Genomic DNA, 13,886 nt, shown 5'->3' on the forward strand with positions numbered 1-13,886 from the left:
TGCGTCAGTATGTATGTGTGAGTGTAGATGCGTGTGAGTATGAGTGTAGATGCGTGTGAGTATGAGTGTAGATGCGTGTGAGTATGTGTGTGTGAGTGTAGATGCGTGAGTATGTGTGTGTGAGTGTGTGAGAGTGTAGATGCGTGTGAGTATGTGTGTGAGTGTAATGCGTGAGAATGTGTGAGTAGATGCGTGAGTATGTGTGTGTGTGTAGATGCGTGAGTATGTGTGTGTGTGTGTAGATGCGTGAGTATGTGTGTGTGAGTGTAGATGCGTGTGAGTATGTGTGTGTGAGTGTAGATGCGTGTGAGTATGTGTGTGTGAGTGTAGATGCGTGTGAGTATGAGTTTAGATGCGTGAGTATGTATGTGTGAGTGTAGATGCGTGTGTGTGTAGATGCGTGTGAGTATGAGTGTAGATGCGTGTGAGTATGTGTGTGTGAGTGTAGATGCGTGTGAGTATGTGTGTGTGAGTGTAGATGCGTGTGAGTATGTGTGTGTGTGAGTGTAGATGCGTGTGAGTATGTGTGTGAGTGTAATGCGTGAGAATGTGTGAGTGTAGATGCGTGAGTATGTGTGTGTGTGTAGATGCGTGAGTATGTGTGTGTGAGTGTAGATGCGTGTGAGTATGTGTGTGTGAGTGTAGATGCGTGTGAGTATGAGTTTAGATGCGTGAGTATGTATGTGTGAGTGTAGATGCGTGTGTGTGTAGATGCGTGTGAGTATGTGTGTGTGAGTGTAGATGTGTGTGTGAGTGTAGATGCGTGTGTGTAGATGCGTGTGAGTATGAGTGTAGATGCGTGTAAGTATGTGTGTGTGAGATGCGTGTGAGTATGTGTGTGTGAGTGTAGATGCGTGTGTGTGTAGATGCGTGTGAGTATGAGTGTAGATGCGTGTGTGTGTAGATGCGTGTGAGTATGAGTGTAGATGCGTGTGAGTATGTGTGTGTGAGTGTAGATGCGTGTGAGTATGAGTTTAGATGCGTGAGTATGTATGTGTGAGTGTAGATGCGTGTGGGTGTAGATGCGTGTGAGTATGAGTGTAGATGCGTGTGTGTATGTGTAGATGTGTGTTAGTGTAGATGCGTTTGTGTATGAGTGTAGATGCGTGTAAGTATGTGTGTGTGTAGATGCGTATGAGTATAGATGCGTGTATGAGTGTAGATGCGTGTGAGTGTAGATGTGTGTGTGTGTGAGTGTGTAGATGAGTGTGTGTGTGAGTGTGTAGATGAGTGTGAGTGTGTAGATGAGTGTGTGTGTGTAGATGAGTGTGTGTGTGTGTGTAGATGAGTGTGTGTGTGTGTGTAGATGAGTGTGTGTGTGTGTGTAGATGAGTGTGTGTGAGTGTGTAGATGAGTGTGTGTGTGTGTGAGTGTGTAGATGAGTGTGTGTGTGTGTGAGTGTGTAGATGAGTGTGTGTGTGTGTGTGAGTGTGTAGATGAGTGTGTAGATGAGTGTGTGTGTGTGAGTGTAGATGAAGGTCTCCAGGCAACACATGAACATGCAGGGAGGGAGAGACCAGAGATTCCGGTGCGTGCCACCACTGATCCACAATAAAGACTAAATAGCAGATTCATGGTGAGTGCCGCCGCCTTTCTCCTCCTCTCTCTTACGTGGATGTTTCTGGATCGTGGAGTCCTGCTCTTCTGCTGGGTCCTGGAGCAGTAGTATCCACTGAGGGTCTTATTACATAATGCAATTATCGTCCGTGTCAATTACCGGCCGTTCCAGCTGATAATCGTTTTGTGTAATAGCCCTTGGGAAAATGATCAGACGACTTGCACGGGTGTGGAGCCCGGACCCCCCGGCTTCAGGGTCACTATCTGCCTGCAGCTCTGTACTTGGCTTGAGGGGAGCAGTTACCATCCTGCCATCTATCTGGCTGACATCCTGTCCGGTCTTGTTCTCTCTCCCTATGTACAGTTACCATCCTGCCATCTATCTGGCTGACATCCTGTCCGGTCTTGTTCTCTCCCTATGTACAGTTACCATCCTGCCATCTACCTGGCTGACATCTTGTCCGGTCTTGTTCTCTCCCTATGTGCAGTTACCATCCTGCCATCTATCTGGCTGACATCTTGTCCGGTCTTTTTCTCTCCCTATGTACAGTTACCATCCTGCCATCTTTCTGGCTGATGTCCTGTCTGGTCTTGTTCTCTCCCTATGTAGTTTCCATGCTGACGTCCTGTCCGGTCTTCTTTCCCTATGTACAGTAACCTCCAGCTATATTGCTGCACTGTATAGATGAGATATACCTGTAACAGCTGCAGGTCCATTATTCATTGCATATAGGTGATATACTGCACTATATATAGATACCGTGTTCCAGGGTCCCCTCTCTTGTTTGTGGGGTCTCTGTGATGAGGCTCAGGGGATTTTATTTTCATGCAATAATATGCGGTTATATGGACATACATCTGTGATGTCCCACTGTGGGTGTTGCTATTCCTTACACCCTTGTAAAAGTCTGCACTTGTCTGTGATTTTGCTATAACTGTTGTATTACTGAAGATGACCACTAGATGTCCCTATAGTGTGTAACTAAGGTCTAGAAGCTGCACAGCTGAAGGATACTAAAGGGTTATTGTTTGTGTATGTACCAGATTTTGTTGTCCAGTGGGATTTCTCCTTGCTTCTACATTATTCTCTCTTTTCTATCCTGTCTCTCTATTGCGCTCTTTCCACCCAACCACAGCGCAGCACACACGCTGGTTAAGAAGTTAGTCCCTTGGGTGAAGAAGGAGTCTTAGCTGAGCTTTGGTGGAGAAAGGACGCAGCTCAAATAGCTCTTCTCAGTGGTTCCACCTGGGCCCTGACCCTCTGCCAGGTCCCCACTACAAGTTCAGTCTTAGTCAGCGCCCCGCATGGGTAGGACGCAGAACAGTCAGCTCTCACAACTCTCTTTCTTGAAGCAATACACACTCTGTATGATGCGCTGCTAAGCCCTTCAGGAGAGGACTAGCCTACAGATAACCTCAACCCTAGCCGAAGACTAGTCAGTACAGTGCCGGACAGTCTCTGCAGAAAAGCCAAAGAGCTAGGAACTGATCCGGGTGGAGCAAAGTTACTAGAAAGTCGATAAACTCCATCTCGCAGCGCGGGTGTACTTAGAAAATCCTAACCATTCCGCTCATCCCAGGTAACAAGGTCTGGGACCTGTGTCACCCATCAGTACGGTTCAGCCACAGCTAGTGTGCATCAGGTGGTGTGAAGATTATAGGAAAAGGTCAATACATGGGCACAGGTTGTTTCCTCTTCTACAAGTATTCTTCTCTACACTCCGACCTCCCGGCAGAGCACATTACTACTTGGGATGAGACTCTCACGGCACCCTCCTCTCTACTACTACCTCAGTACAACCTTATCAGCTCTACTACATCCTACTCCGCACTTATCCCACAGATCTGCTGGTTCTATGTTCGTGTAGTTATTGGACCTGTATCAGTACCTGAATATTCGTTGTGTTACCTGCTGCACATTTACAAGTAGTAACCAAGTCCCCAGTATCACCTGAGTCTGTGATTACTGGCCACCACCTGCACAGCATGTACACCGCAACCTTGGGACATCTCCCCTCTCTGTGGGTGGGGGGTCCTACTATCTGGGAGGGTCATTACACCGCTATGACCACCTGTGACTACACTATCCCAAGAGACCCAGCAGCAGCCCGACAGAACACCGACCCCAGGGGAGAAGGGTACAACCGGCCTTACACTATAACAGCAGGCGTGCCATCTCACCTGTGTGCCCACCAGGCCCTGGCGTCACATGACAAACCCTTAAAGGGGTTATCCAGCGCTACAAAAACATGGCTGCTTTTCCCCCTATTGTTGTCCCCCCCCACCCAAACTGGAGACAACAGTAGGGGGAAAGTGGCCATGTTTTTGGAGCACTGGATAACCCCTTTAAGGTCCGGCTGTATCTCGGCCATCCACCACAGGAGTGGCGTCACACTTCCACCTAGCAACTGACCGGTCACGCCACCGCTACAACATCATCCGGGGGCTCACCACATATGATGGTATTATCTTTCAGCTGACAGCTACTGTCACCCTGTGCATTAGAACAGTGGAAGCAGACCTCCGCTATCACCTATGGAACACCCAGTCAATCTAAATGTCTTCTGGGCAGCTCCTCCAGCAGTTAGGAGAAGGGTTGGTGGGTAAGGATAGTGACATAGGAGAAGGGTTGGTAGGTAAGGATAGTGACATAGGAGAAGGTTTGGTTGGTAAGGATAGTGACATAGGAGAAGGGTTGGTGGGTAAGGATTGTGACATGGAGAAGGGTTGGTGGGTAAGGATAGCGACATAGGAGAAGGGTTGGTAGGTAAGGATAGCGACATAGGAGAAGGGTTGGTAGGTAAGGATAGTGACATAGAAGAAGGGTTGGTAGGTAAGGATAGTGACATAGGAGAAGGGTTGGGGGGTAAGGATAGTGACATAGGAAAAGGGTTGGTAGGTAAGGATAGTGACATAGGAGAAGGGTTGGTAGGTAAGGATAGTGACATAGGAGAAGGGTTGGTAGGTAAGGATAGTGACATAGAAGAAGGGTTGGTAGGTAAGGATAGTGACATAGGAGAAGGGTTGGTGGGTAAGGATAGTGACATAGGAGAAGGGTTGGTAGGTAAGGATAGTGACATAGGAAAAGGGTTGTTAGGTAAGGATAGTGACACAGGAGGAGGGTTGGTAGGTAAGGATAGTGACATAGGAGAAGGGTTGGTAGGTAAGGATAGTGACATAGGTGAAGGGTTGGTCTGTAAGGATAGTGACATAGAAGGTTTGGTAGGTAAGGATAGTGACATAGAAGGTTTGGTAGGTAAGGATAGTGATATAGGAGAAGGGTTGGTGGGTAAGGATAGTGACATAGGAGAAGGGTTGGTAGGTAAGGATAGTGACATAGGAGAAGGGTTGGCAGGTAAGGATAGTGACATAGGAGAAGGGTTGGCAGGTAAGGATAGTGATATAGGAGAAGGGTTGGTGGGTAAGGATAGTGATATAGGAGAAGGGTTGGTAGGTAAGGATAGTGATATAGGAGAAGGGTTGGTGGGTAAGGATAGTGATATAGGAGAAGGGTTGGTAGGTAAGGATAGTGATATAGGAGAAGGGTTGGTAGGTAAGGATAGTGACATAGGAGAAGGGTTGGTAGGTAAGGATAGTGACATAGGAGAAGGGTTGGTAGGTAAGGATAGTGATATAGGAGAAGGGTTGGTGGGTAAGGATAGTGACATAGGAGAAGGGTTGGTGGGTAAGGATAGTGACATAGGAGAAGGGTCTGGATCTGGAATACTGTGTCCAGTTCTGGAGACCTCACCTACAGGAAGATACTAATAACATAGAACCGGTCCACAGACGGCTACAAAAATGGTGGAGGGTGTGAGGTAAAAACCACATCAGGAAAGACTTATCTGTATATTCTGGAGGGAAGAAGGGAAAGTGATGACATTACAAAAACCTTTATACATGTTACAGCCCGGAGCTCCTGCACAGTAACATTCTCCCCCTCCAGGCGGCCGGCATGTCTCCTATGGAGCCCGGAGCTCCTGCACAGTAACATCCTCCCTCCCTCTCCAGGGGGCCGGCATGTCTACTATGGAGCCCGGAGCTCCTGCACAGTAACATTCTCCCCCTCCAGGCGGCCGGCATGTCTCCTATGGAGCCCGGAGCTCCTGCACAGTAACATCCTACCTCCCTCTCCAGGCGGCCGGCATGTCTCCTATGGAGCCCGGAGCTCCTGCACAGTAACATCCTCCCTCCCTCTCCAGGCGGCCGGCATGTCTACTATGGAGCCCGGAGCTCCTGCACAGTAACATTCTCCCCCTCCAGGCGGCCGGCATGTCTCCTATGGAGCCCGGAGCTCCTGCACAGTAACATTCTCCCCCTCCAGGCGGCCGGCATGTCTCCTATGGAGCCCGGAGCTCCTGCACAGTAACATCCTACCTCCCTCTCCAGGCGGCCGGCATGTCTCCTATGCAGCCCGGAGCTCCTGCACAGTAACATCCTACCTCCCTCTCCAGGCGGCCCTGCATGTCTACTATGGAGCCCGGAGCTCCTGCACAGTAACATCCTCCCCCTCCAGGCGGCCGGCATGTCTCCTATGGAGCCCGGAGCTCCTGCACAGTAACATCCTACCTCCCTCTCCAGGCGGCCGGCATGTCTCCTATGCAGCCCGGAGCTCCTGCATGGTAACATCCTCCCTTCCTCTCCAGGCGGCCGGCATGTCTCCTATGGAGCCCGGAGCTCCTGCACAGTAACATCCTACCTCCCTCTCCAGGCAGCCCTGCATGTCTCCTATGGAGCCCGGAGCTCCTGCACAGTAACATCCTCCCTCTCCAGGCGGTCGGCATTTCTACTATGCAGCCCGGAGCTCCTGCACGGTGACATCCTCCCTCCCTCTCCAGGCGGCCGGCATGTCTACTATGGAGCCCGGAGCTCCTGCACAGTAACATTCTCCCCCTCCAGGCGGCCGGCATGTCTCCTATGCAGCCCAGAGCTCCTGCACGGTGACATCCTACAGACGAAGCTCCCACCATCCACTCGCCCCTCTCTCAGAGGGTACAGCACCAAGACAGCCGGAGGGGGAAGGGGACAGGGAGGACCTTCTCTGCTCCCCTGATCTCCAAACGTATCAGCTGCAATTCAGCCTCCAGCCTGCAGAGACACCTGGTACCTTTCATATATCAGTCTGTGCTTCCCAAACAGAGAAAAATATTTTTATTCTCCTGACAGACTGACTCTTTCTCTGTCACTCTGGAGCGCCCCATGGAGGTCTCATTCTGTCCTCCAATACACGCAGAGGATAGACGCTGAGCACCAGGGACTGATCATCTCTGTACAGCGCTCTGGCATATGTAAGTGCTACAGAAATAAAGTACAGTAGTAAACAAGGCTCAGTGTAACACTTTAGCTTCTCGGACAGAACTCTCCACATACAGTATATACTGGATGTGTGGCAGGTCTTGGCTAATGGGGGAAAACACTTATTTCTTCACATTTAAAGGGCTTCATCCCTGTGTGACTTCTCCAATGAGTGAAAAGACTTGATTTATTTGCAAAACATTTCCCACATTCTGAACATGAATACGGCTTCTCTCCTGTGTGACTTCTCAGATGTTTCTTGAGGCTGATTTTAGTAAAAAAAGACTTCCCACATTCAGAACATGAAAACGGCTTCTCTCCTGTGTGACTTCTCTCATGCGTAACAAGATGTGATTTCTGGGTAAAACATCTCCCACACTCTAAACATGAAAATCGTTTCTCTCCCTTATGACTTCTCTCGTGTCTCACAAGATTTGATTTATCGGTAAAACATTTCCCACATTCAGAACATGGATACGGCTTCTCTCCTGTGTGAGTTCTTTCGTGTGTAACAAGATGTGATTTTTGAAAAAAGCATTTCCCACATTCTGAACATGAATATGGCTTCTGCCTTGTGTGACTTCGTTTATGTGTACCAAGTTGGGATTTTTGTGTAAAACATTTCCCACATTCTGAACACAAAAAAGACTTCTCACCCATGTGACTTCTCTCACATGTAAGATTTGATCTATCTTTGAAACATTTCACACGTCTTGAATATGAATATGGTTTCTCTCCTGTGTGAACTCTTACATGTTTTACCAGATCCGATTTACATCTAAAGCCTTTCCCACATTCTGAACATGAATATGGCCTCTCTCCAGTGTGAATTCTTCTGTGTGTAAAAAGACTAAATCTTCTCGTAAACTCTTTTCCACATTCATCACATGGAAATCTTTTGCCCCATTTCCGACCTGTCCCTGTGGCCGCAGTGTGTGAGTGGTCAGGATTATAGGATAGATCTGTAGTGTGAATTCCGGGATGTACAATGAGGGTGAGGATATCCTCATCGGGTAATAACAGGAAGTCCTCACTCAGATTTTCTGTTAGGATTAAAAATAGATTGTTACTTTTTTGCCTAAAAAAAATTATCACAGTAGATAAAGAACTTTTCAGTATGACAGTATATAGAGGGGAGGTCCGATGTTCACAGACGTGGATACAGAACAATGAGGTCTGTCTAGTCTAATGGCCGCACTGTCACCACATCTCAGGCTGAACCCATGGACTGTGAGGTCTGTCTAGTCTAATGGCCGCACTGTCACCACATCTCAGGCTGAACCCATGGACAGTGAGGTCTGTCTAGTCTAATGGCCGCACTGTCACCACATCTCAGGCTGAACCCATGGACTGTGAGGTCTGTCTAGTCTAATGGCCGCACTGTCACCACATCTCAGGCTGAACCCATGGACTGTGAGGTCTGTCTAGTCTAATGGCCGCACTGTCACCACATCTCAGGCTGAACCCATGGACTGTGAGGTCTGTCTAGTCTAATGGCCGCACTGTCACCACATCTCAGGCTGAACCCATGGACTATGAGGTCTTTCTAGTCTAATGGCCGCACCGTACCACATCTCAGGCTGAACCCATGGACTGTGAGGTCTGTCTAGTCTAATGGCCGCACCGTCACCACATCTCAGGCTGAACCCATGGACAGTGAGGACTGTCTAGTCTAATGGCCGCACCGTCACCACATCTCAGGTTAAACCTGTGGACGGTGAGGTCTGTCTAGTCTAATGGCCGCACTGTCACCACATCTCAGGCTGAACCCATGGACTGTGAGGTCTGTCTAGTCTAATGGCCGCACTGTCACCACATCTCAGGCTGAACCCATGGACTGTGAGGTCTGTCTAGTCTAATGGCCGCACCGTACCACATCTCAGGCTGAACCCATGGACAGTGAGGTCTGTCTAGTCTAATGGCCGCACTGTCACCACATCTCAGGCTGAACCCATGGACTATGAGGTCTTTCTAGTCTAATGGCCGCACCGTACCACATCTCAGGCTGAACCCATGGACTGTGAGGTCTGTCTAGTCTAATGGCCGCACCGTCACCACATCTCAGGCTGAACCCATGGACAGTGAGGACTGTCTAGTCTAATGGCCGCACCGTCACCACATCTCAGGTTAAACCTGTGGACAGTGAGGTCTGTCTAGTCTAATGGCCGCACCGTCACTACATCTCAGGTTAAACCTGTGTACGGTGAGGTCTGTCTAGGTAAGATAATCCCCTTAACCCCTTGCCTCCTCGCCGTTTATTGTGCGAGATCAGGAATATGATAATTTAAGAGTTCAGGTGATTACGCACGCAGCGATACCGAATATGTTTTTGTTTTATTTATAAAATAGGAAAGGGGGGGGGGGGGGGGGTGATTCAGACTTCTATAAGGGGAGGGGGCTTTTTATTAATGAAAAAAAGAACACATTTTTATTTATTTTTTTACACACTAACTAGAAGCCCCTCTGAGGTTAGGATTTTACCCCCAAGAGGATGGGGTGTAGGGTTATTTCCCCCCCACTACCCCCCCCCCCCACTGGGGTTAGGGTTAGTCCCCCCCACCACTGGGGTTAGGGTTAGTCCCCCCAGGGTTAGGGTTAGGGTTAGCCCCGGGGGACTTCTAGTATAGCACACTGATCTTTTAATGAGTATAGATATACTGCATAGATCCATGAGATCTGTGCTCTATTGCTCTTGGCTGCTGCAGCTGAGAGCAATAGATTGCTGAGTCAGGATCAGCGCCATTACAGCCCCTGGCCCGGCTCAGATGGAGAGATTGCTCCTCTGCGATCACATCGAGGGGGTGCGGGGCAGCATGGGGCAGTCCCCCCACTAGACCACCAGGTACCGGGGAAACAGGCATTTAAATGTAGCTGTCAACTTTGAAAGCTGCACCTAATGCCTAGTTAGTGGCCACGGCGATCGGACCGTGCCCACTAATAGGCGTAGACCTGGGCTGTAGATACCACCGAGCCGCAGAAAGGGTGTACATGTATGCACTGTGTCCTTAAGGGGTTCATGACGTCCCCTCCTCCCATTCTATCTAATGAACATAGAGAAAGCTGTGGCGGCAGCAGAAGGAATAGTGCGGAGCGGAGACAGCAGGGTAATATAAGGAGGAACGTATCCAACACAGCCTCCCGACCCAAAGTCACATGACTCCAACTAATGGATCTGCAGCTGTAGCACCACTACCACTCCCATCATGCTTCCACTTTCATAGCAAGATGGCAGCTCGGGCCAGCAAGCCAGGGGTTAACGGATCTGAGCCCCTCCCCCGTTGAGCTCTCGACCAGTAATCTTCCCGCTCTGATCTCCTGGGCCGTGCTCTCCTATCACACAGGACGAATATCCCTCAAATTATCGTTATATCATTCAAATTTAAACGAAAATCATTTCTTGTAATAGAAGCAACGATCAAACGACGAACGAGAAATCATTTATCATTCAGTCATCGCTCCGTGTAATCCCACATGGCTCCTCCATCTGCTGCGAGGACATCGAGGAACCGATAGGAGAAACGGCCATGACGGGAGGATGTCAGCTCAGTGAGAAAAGATTCCATCTACAATCGTTACTGTGTAACCTCTCACCGGTGCACTACAAGGAGCAGAGGCAGCTGGGAGATCAGACCCCAACAGCCCAGAAAGGGAGGGGGTCAACTATTAACCCCTTGCTGAGGCCCAGGCGGCCGACCTCGAGATTTTCACATTCTGATCTTCCATTCAGGGGCCCTCACTCTCTTTCCTCATTGTAATGTAGCTGTAAGGTGGAGCCCCCCCTTATATCCCTGCCCCCCCTCACTATACTGCACTATACATATATACACAGGGGGGGGGCTGTAAGGTGGAGCCCCCCCTTATATCCCTGTGCCCCCCCTCACTATACATATATACACAGGGGGGGGTGTTACTGTAATGTAGCTGTAAGGTGGAGCCCCCCCTTATATCCCTGCCCCCCCCCCCTCACTATACTGCACTATACATATATATACAGGGGGGGGGAGTGTTACTGTAATGTAGCTGTAAGGTGGAGCCCCCCCTTATATCCCTGTGCCCCCCCCTCACTATACTGCACTATACATATATACACAGGGGGGGGGGGGTTACTGTAATGTAGCTGTAAGGTGGAGCCCCCCCTTATATCCCTGCCCCCCCCCTCACTATACTGCACTATACATATATACACAGGGGGGGGGGGGGTGTTACTGTAATGTAGCTGTAAGGTGGAGCCCCCCCTTATATCCCTGTGCCCCCCCTCATATCCCTGCCCCCCCTCACTATACATATATACACAGGGGGGGGGGGTTACTGTAATGTAGCTGTAAGGTGGAGCCCCCCCTTATATCCCTGTGCCCCCCCCCCCCTCACTATACATATATACACAGGGGGGGGTGTTACTGTAATGTAGCTGTAAGGTGGAGCCCCCCCTTATATCCCTGTGACCCCCCCCCCCTCACTATACATATATACACAGGGGGGGGTGTTACTGTAATGTAGCTGTAAGGTGGAGCCCCCCCCTTATATCCCTGTGACCCCCCCTCACTATACTGCACTATACATATATACACAGGGGGGGGGGGGTTACTGTAATGTAGCTGTAAGGTGGAGCCCCCCCTTATATCCCTGTGACCCCCCCTCACTATACTGCACTATACATATATACACAGGGGGGGGGGGTGTTACTGTAATGTAGCTGTAAGGTGGAGCCCCCCTTATATCCCTGCCCCCCCCTCACTATACTGCACTATACATATATACACAGGGGGGGGGTGTTACTGTAATGTAGCTGTAAGGTGGAGCCCCCCCCTTATATCCCTGTGCCCCCCCTCACTATACATATATACACAGGGGGGGGGGTGTTACTGTAATGTAGCTGTAAGGTGGAGCCCCCCCTTATATCCCTGCCCCCCCTCACTATACTGCACTATACATATATACAAAGGGGGGGGTTACTATAATGTAGCTGTAAGGTGGAGCCCCCCCTTATATCCCCGCCCCCCCTCACTATACTGCACTATACATATATACACAGGGGGGGGGGGGGTTACTGTAATGTAGCTGTAAGGTGGAGCCCCCCCTTATATCCCTGCCCCCCCCTCACTATACTGCACTATACATATATACACAGGGGGGGGGGGGTTACTGTAATGTAGCTGTAAGGTGGAGCCCCCCCTTATATCCCTGCCCCCCCCTCACTATACATATATACACAGGGGGGGGGGGTTACTGTAATGTAGCTGTAAGGTGGAGCCCCCCTTATATCCCTGCCCCCCCTCACTATACTGCACTATACATATATACACAGGGGAAGGGAGGGAGTGTTACTGTAATGTAGCTGTAAGGTGGAGCCCCCCCTTATATCCCTGCCCCCCTCACTATACTGCACTATACATATATACACAGGGGGGGGGGTGTTACTGTAATGTAGCTGTAAGGTGGAGCCCCCCCTTATATCCCTGCCCCCCCTCACTATACTGCACTATACATATATACACAGGGGGGGGGGGTGTTACTGTAATGTAGCTGTAAGGTGGAGCCCCCCCTTATATCCCTGCCCCCCCTCACTATACTGCACTATACATATATACACAGGGGGGGGGGGTGTTACTGTAATGTAGCTGTAAGGTGGAGCCCCCCCTTATATCCCCCCCCCTCACTATACTGCACTATACATATATACACAGGGGGGGTTACTGTAATGTAGCTGTAAGGTGGGGCCCCCCCTTATATCCCTGCCCTCCCCTCACTATACTGCACTATACATATATACACAGGGGGGGAGGTGTTACTGTAATGTAGCTGTAAGGTGGAGCCCCCCCTTATATCCCTGCCCCCCCCTCACTATACTGCACTATACATATATACACAGGGGGGGGGAGGGGGGGTTACTGTAATGTAGCTGTAAGGTGGAGCCCCCCCTTATATCCCTGCCCCCCCCTCACTATACTGCACTATACATATATACATGGGGGGGGGGGTGTTACTGTAATGTAGCTGTAAGGTCGAGCCCCCCCTTATATCCCTGCCCCCCCTCACTATACTGCACTATACATATATACACAGGGGGGGGGTGTTACTGTAATGTAGCTGTAAGGTGGAGCCCCCCCTTATATCCCTGTGCCCCCCCCCTCACTATACTGCACTATACATATATACACAGGGGGGGGGGGGGTTACTGTAATGTAGCTGTAAGGTGGAGCCCCCCCTTATATCCCTGTGCCCCCCCTCACTATACTGCACTATACATATATACACAGGGGGGGGGGGGGTGTTACTGTAATGTAGCTGTAAGGTGGAGCCCCCCCTTATATCCCTGTATAACTCCATTCTCCCATACCTGGTATAGCAGCTGCCGGCGCCTCCTCCTCCTTCACCTCACTCATACACCGGGGATCGCCCCTCATCCTCTCTTCTTCTGCTTCATCCTCCACTTTAATATTAGTCACCTGATCTCCCCCCTGATGGGACATATAGAACAATTCAGTACAATCCAGCAGACAGGAGGGAAAATCTAACACATCAACATAAGAAACCAGCAACATGTATCTATCAGCCTCATCACATCTATGAGTGCAGGAGCAACAACCACCAGCACCGGGGGGCGCTATAGAGATATAGTGCTATAGCATCAGCCTCATCTACCTGCTGATTGTCTGCTGGGACATTTCCCTCTGGACAGTCCTGGGAATACAGAGGACGGGGACACCTCTCTGGTGGATTCCTGTCACTGCCTCCATCTGTAGGGAACACACAGGGAGCCAATCCATTATACACTGCTACATGTCACCAGGAGGAGGAGGATGGGGGGAGGAGGATGGGGGGAGGAGGAGGATGGGGGGAGGAGGAGGATGGGGGGAGGAGGATGGGAGGAGGAGGATGGGAGGAGGAGGATGGGAGGAGGAGGATGGGGGGAGGAGGATGGGAGGAGGAGGATGGGAGGAGGAGGATGGGAGGAGGAGGATGGGAGGAGGAGGATGGGAGGAGGAGGATGGGGGGAGGATGGGAGGAGGAGGAGGATGGGAGGAGGATGGGAG

At 50.3% G+C, this 13,886-nt stretch overlaps 1 pseudogene; it reads right to left on the minus strand.

Moving 5' to 3' along the window:
- Positions 1-13,310, minus strand: part of LOC138797205 (zinc finger protein 84-like) — a 33,577-nt pseudogene extending 20,267 nt beyond the window's left edge.
- Between the last annotated feature and the right edge of the window lie 576 nt (positions 13,311-13,886).

The sequence above is a fragment of the Dendropsophus ebraccatus genome, chromosome 7 (assembly GCF_027789765.1).
Source record: "Dendropsophus ebraccatus isolate aDenEbr1 chromosome 7, aDenEbr1.pat, whole genome shotgun sequence".
NCBI classification, from domain to species: Eukaryota; Metazoa; Chordata; class Amphibia; order Anura; family Hylidae; genus Dendropsophus; species Dendropsophus ebraccatus.